This window comes from Rattus rattus, chromosome 2, assembly GCF_011064425.1.
Source record: "Rattus rattus isolate New Zealand chromosome 2, Rrattus_CSIRO_v1, whole genome shotgun sequence".
NCBI lineage: Eukaryota > Metazoa > Chordata > Mammalia > Rodentia > Muridae > Rattus > Rattus rattus.
This window is the reverse complement of record NC_046155.1, coordinates 126,686,353-126,692,627: the sequence shown is the minus strand read 5'-3', so window position 1 is coordinate 126,692,627 and position 6,275 is coordinate 126,686,353. Positions and strand designations below refer to the sequence as shown.

The following is a 6,275-nucleotide window of genomic DNA, read 5'->3' as shown; positions in this document are numbered from 1 at the left end:
CCTGTGTCTCAGAGTTGGGGTTAGTTTGGTGGGGGGAGGAACAGTCTCTTGCTTTTATTAGGCGAGATGTCTTCTGATAGAGGAGGATGGCTCATGTGTCTCACGGGGCCTTGCCTCTCCTGGTCACACCTCTCCTGGCCACCACAAGTAAAGCAGTTAGTAAAAATCACTGGAAGAGGGAATCCCAAGGGAAATTTGACTGGGAACTGGGGAGATACCACACATCAGGTACCACACGTGTGACATGTAAACATGTACTCTACATGTGTGTCTCAGTGGAATCTTTGAGGACATCCTTAGGGATTCTCGAGAGTGTCTTTGTGGCTGACTGAGGGTCAGTCTTCCCCAGTCTAGGTTCTTCCTAGCATTTTATCCACAGAGATTTCTACCATTCCACTAACCCTCAGCCATGTCAGTTAACACCAAACAGCGTAGTAGTGGTTGGTCTATCTGGGAGATTCTCAGAAGGTTCTCAAAGGGACTTTGAGCTTTACAGGACTTCAAGGGTGGAAGCAAGCAGTGCTGTTTCTTCTCGAATTGTTCCCGTTTTGCTCTCTCACAGAATACAACCCGATAGTATTACATCACCATTTTCTAAGTAGCATGGTGGACAAGAACCCACTTAGTCACTGAACTCAATTTGCTCTACCTCCCACTTTTTGGAAAAGCCCAATACAGAGTGCTATGTTCTTAGAAGGTCACTCGAAGCTCACACTGGGGTCTGCACAGAGTACAGCATCAAGCACTGCTCAAGGCTGAGCACCTGGAAACCTTGTCCCAAGGTCAGCAAGTTTCTGATAACAGCTTCAGTCAGAATTAAACAGGGGTCCTGGCAAGCTCAGACACAACTGAGCTGCTCAGGACGAAAGGACAGTGTTCTATAGTGCACCACTCGCTATTTCTCTATTGAGTATGTTCTGTGCTCCAGGACAAGGACAGCGTTAATCTTTTATGTTGAATCCAGTTCTCTTTTTAGTAGTTGGTCTTTCTGGGAGATTCTCAGGTTGCCCTCGAAGGGCAAACTTCAGTTAGATCCTTCCATAGAGTGCATATTTTCACATCAGTCTTTAACTTCAAATGGTGGGGTAGCTTAGCAGAGGACGATACCTCCAAACATTTATGACTGTGTAACCCTTCATTTAAATATCCACCTAGTTCTCAAGTTTCATAGGTTAGAACTGTAAACAGTTGCGTAGTCGTGCAGTCTAATGTTTTAAGGAAGAACCTGGAATTTGAGGTCATGTTAGGATAGGCCAAGCTGAGGTAGCAAGTAGATACAGCAAATTATCATTCAGACACAATAGACGCTTATTTCTTTCTCAAAGCACAGCCCAGGGAGCTGTTCTAATTTGTCTATGTGCAAGCAGGGGAAAAAGCTGGGCCATGTGGGCAGTCAGAGACTGGGCTGATCCCGCTCTGCCATATTCAACAACTGGCTTTCAAGTTTGCTGAGGTGTCTCTCATTCCATCATCCATCACCATCGTTCCAGTGCACAGGGCACACTTCAGGGAAGCACATGGTTTACGGCCATTTAGAGATGGCATGCATTTCTTCTATTCTCATTAAGAAGGTAGTTGCCTTCTCCTGTGCAATGAAAATGGTTAGTAGTCAGTCAAACACACATCTAGAAATAGAGGATAGACTTAGGTCAGAAGAGGGAGACTTGCAGATCTTGGACTTGGATGGGAGCTCAGGTATCTCCTCAGACCCAACACAGTATAGGTGCTGAGCTTCCTTCCTATCTCATGAACTTCCTGCCCCCCTTGGTATCTCAGCTGCCATTTTGATTTGGCAAACGAATAAACATCAGGCCCTCCTCTTCTAAACATATTCTATACCTTGTGACAAAAGGTGAGAGACTCAGGTAGAAGGAAGTGCAGAGGCAGGTGTGGACTGTTTAGCCTCTGGCTGTAGGAGGCAGAAATGCAGCCTCATCATCCTTTGTTGTTCTCAGAGCCTTTACAAGGCTGTGCCACATCACCAACAATGTCACAGGATCTCCTGAATTCGCTGCCACCACTCAAATTATAATGGCTGCTTCTAATGTTCATATTTCTAGAAGTGTGTGTGTGTGTGTGTGTGTGTGTGTGTGTGTGTGTGTGTGTGTGTGTGTGTGGAGAGAGAGAGAGAGAGAGAGAGAGAGAGAGAGAGAGAGAGAGAGAGAGAGAGATTTTGGAGAAAATCAACATTAATCCATAGATATTTTAGAAGGCCACCATAAATCATAATTGCATATTTTATGAACTGTCTTTTCTCCTAGTTTGGCTGAACCCACTTCCCCACATTTACTTCTATCTTGTTCAAGTCCTTCTGTCCTGAATTTCTTGTATCTTAGGTCTTGCATACCCCTACCATGGCAATTGACCTACCCAGTAACCTATCCTTCTGTCTGTGTGGACCCTTCCACCGTCCCTCCCTAAGCTGCCCCTTGTTACACATTGTTTGACTTCTTGTATATATTTTCCCTAATACTCATCATGTCTCCCCAGTAGGACACTGGGGGCATTTGTAGCTGATGGAAAATGTCCGGTATTTTTTTTTTTAAATCATGTTTGGTTTTCTTTATTTTCCCTAGCCTGACCTGAGTACATCTGTAGATGACGGTGGCCATATGAGAGAGCTCTGGAGACTGTGGTGGTCCTGAGCCTGAGATGTGGGTGTGTTTATCACTTAATTTGTAAAGACTGAGAAAATCCATCTCTTGGATGTGTCCCAGGCAGCCCAGAAAACCCAGAAAGGGGCGGGGGTATCAGGCAGGAGGAGAGAAGAAAGGGATTCCCAACCTCTCCATAATGTATTAGCTACAGTGGACCAGTAGTGTCTGGTCCAATCAGAGTCTGGCAATTCCAGGGTGCTAGGAGCTATGGAACACAGCTCAGTTGATAGAACAACAGTGTTCTCAAGACAACAATTTGAGGCCACTTCCCCTAACTTGAGCAGTGCCATGCCTTCAGAAATGTCCAGAAAAGACTTCTTGTCTTGGGAAAGGTGGAAGTGGGTGGGCCAGGTAGGGGAGTCCTTTAGTTCTTGAGTGTCAAAGGGCCTCAGTTTTACCCTCTGCAAGCTGGGATTGGAAGGACTCTCAGCTGCACTCAATTTCAGAAAAGCCCAATGAGCCCTCTGTTTGAAAAGTAGTGACCTGTGGGATCCCAGGACTCCTTGAGTGATTGTCTACAGGGGTAGAATGTGTTTGTCAGCAAGAAGAGAAAGGAGTTGTGCATGCAAGGGCTTAAAGAGTAAAGTTCTTACTGGGCAATTTGGCTTTTGACCTAGATGAGACCCAGGGATGAGAAAAGTGTCTGCTTTTCTCACAACCATGTAACCTGGAGACTCTCCCTCTTAATGTCTTTCCCATGGGCATCACTGCTCATGCTTCTTACCCAGAGACCTTAACATTTGGCCTCTCTACCTAAAAAGTGACAGAAAGTATGCAGGGGTAAGTGGTAGGGAGAAAAAGGGTGAGATTCTGGAGAATCTGTAGGGTGTGCGCTGCTGAGGCCTCTCAGTCAGGTCCTGTCTTACAGTGTACATGTAGATTGTTCAAACTCTGGCTCGTTTCTGCGATGGGGCCTCTGCCAGAGTTCTGGGCTCTTAGGGTTCACCACAGAGAACAAGCCGGAGGCAAGTCCTTCATGAGCATTTGCCACCTCAGGTGATTTCTAACCCCTAAGAAGAGGCTGTCAGTGTGCCGGCTGCCCAAGAGCTACCACTCATGTCCTTCCATAGGTGAGCTACAACCAGGAGTTGTCAAATAATTTAATGTGTGCTAGACGACTCTGAGATGATAGTGCACAGAGCAGGCCGAGCAGTGCCTCATGGAACTTATCTCCAGCCAAGGGTATTGGATGCACTCGCACGAGAGGCTTCCATTTGTTCATTCAAATGATTCTCAATTTCAAAAGGATTCTACCAGAGCATCTAGCAGAGATCTAGCAGTACTTCTGGAGTTAGGTTGGCTGAAGTGGGAGTAAGGTTCCCAAAGAAAGGCTTGTACCCTTTTTGTCACTGCCACCACTGGATGTAGACAGCTTCCGCAAGCAACCTTGAAGTCTGAGCGTCTTTGACCCAGATTTTGGTTACAGAGCTGACCTACGTGCTCTGAGCTATTTTTTTTTTCAGTAGGTCCTTTCCAAAGGTACCTGAAAAGACCACCCTTTGGGCAGTTATCTATAAAAGTATGATAACTTGCACAGGGCTTCCCTCACCCCAATATCTCTGAGGATCCTGGGATGTACAGATGGGAGGAAGCCATGCTTGTTGTAGATATGCAGAAGGAAGCGGAATGAGAACCCGGGTCATTCATCATGTCTCCAACTCTTTGCCTTCCCAGGTTCTCTCCCTTCCAACAGCTCAAGATGTGAGGGCATTTGGTTTTGGACAGCCTTTGGATGGGGTAAAGTGAAGGTGGGGGCACACCCAGTGTCTGGGATGCTTTTCTCAGCTCCTAACTGGCCAGAAGACTTCATGAAGAGAACGCCCCACGGGGGCTGATGCTTCTTGAAGGAAAGGAGGCGTCCTTTGGAACAGCAGCTGGAGTCACGTGGCTTCTTGTGTCTTGTGTCCAAGAATGGCAGGTGTGATTTGCTTTAAGATACAGAAGTAAAAAGCAAAGATGTGTGGATATATCCAGGTTTTTCAAGGACTCTTAATACCTAAGAGTCCAACAGCAGCTCAGGGGAGACTCGGCCGCCTGGAGGGCTCCTAGCACCTCAGTTCCAGGGTGTTATTTTTCCAATGGCAACATCTTTAGAAAGACATAATTTCCCAAAGGCATAAGGTAGACATGCCTGGCATAATGTCCAAAAGTATCTTCTTCCAACTTTTCAAGGGCAGGGAAGGAAATCTGTTCATCCTTGAGTTAGCAGAGGTCTCTGTAGTTCATAGCAAGAAGTGATGTGGAGGGAATCTTGAGAATCTGCGAGTGAGGTGTGCTTGTACCAGACTAAATTCCCTGAAGGGTCACATCTGTATAGGCTATCACAGTCGTCACTGCCCTTCCCCCTGGCATGCCCTTCCTCCCCCGCTATTTCTTATGGTTCCTATGTTCCAGAATGTAGTGTGGAAACTTGAGCATTGCTAAGTATTTGAAATATATAACACTTTCTTGGAACAAGTAACCTGTGGGTAATCTGAGCAAATGAGACCTTTCCCAAACATCTCCCTTTAAAATGGGAAAATGGATGGCTGAAATAAAAACCCCACAAATTTGTAGAAGTAGCTACTCTATGAGACACCCCTCTTTTCCTGGATCAGAAGGGTTAGGGGAATGGTGCTATTGACTATTGTATTTGCTGGGACTCTTGGCCACCAAAGCTCTCAGGCAGATGAGTATGTGGGAAGGGCAATGTTACATGGCCATTAAAATCCAAGGTACTGGCTGGCAAGGGGTGTAAAGATTTCTCTGGGTGAACATTGAATTCAGGAATCAGAGAAGCCTCTCTGTAGAGCAGGCAATCACTGTCAAGCTTCGCCGTATGTCATGGACTGTGGTTTGACCCCGAAGCTCTTTGGATTTCAGTATTTGCTGTGACTTTTCTCATGGCCTTCTTCCTGCTGGCTCTTCAGCTTATGCCCCGTGCATACCCACTTCCTGCTGATGGACATGGCCCCTCCTCTCACTGAACCACATTCCTTCCTCCCAACCCAGTTGGAAGACAGCTTTGTCCTCTCCCAGTTCATTAAGGTCATCTCTGTCTACATTAGGTTTTCCCTGTATTGCTGCTTTCTCTTGTGGCAACAGATTATGGCTTAGATTTTAACGTTTTTCCCTCCAACATTTAAGGAGGAAATAATGTATATTTTTTCTTTTGCAGAGAACATGAACAATAAGAGAAAATAAACCCATTACTCTATTGAAGGAGAGAGCCACCATCCTATATATCTTGATGGAACATCTGCATTTTTTTTTATCTGTGTATTGTATTTGGTAGTTTACTAAAATCGATACCATGCTGTTGATATGTTTTTGCCTTTCACTATCTATGTAAGATTGTAATACATGTGTTTTCCTAGACCACATAAATGTTCTACTGAATGATGGAGTAGCATAAGTTTATTATTTATAGCTTCCCAAATGGCTTGCTCTTTTATATCCCCACTGTCACCCTTTGAGCACGGCTGTATCTCACCGTCACAGGAGATGGATGTAGGGGACATGCTAGTGAGAGACCCAGATGAGAGAGCAGAGGAGTGGATGGGGTGGGGAAACTCTCCACAGTTGAGTGATTAAGTGTCAATCTTCATGACGAGCCTCCAGAACCAACACGTTCATAAG

At 45.6% G+C, this 6,275-nt stretch overlaps 1 long non-coding RNA gene across 1 annotated transcript; it reads left to right on the top strand.

Moving 5' to 3' along the window:
* Positions 1 to 4,444: 4,444 nt before the first annotated feature.
* LOC116891968 lies at positions 4,445 to 6,035 on the top strand. The gene is made up of 2 exons (XR_004386882.1): positions 4,445 to 4,575; positions 5,815 to 6,035. It is a non-coding gene; the product is annotated as an uncharacterized LOC116891968 (long non-coding RNA).
* Positions 6,036 to 6,275: the final 240 nt, after the last annotated feature.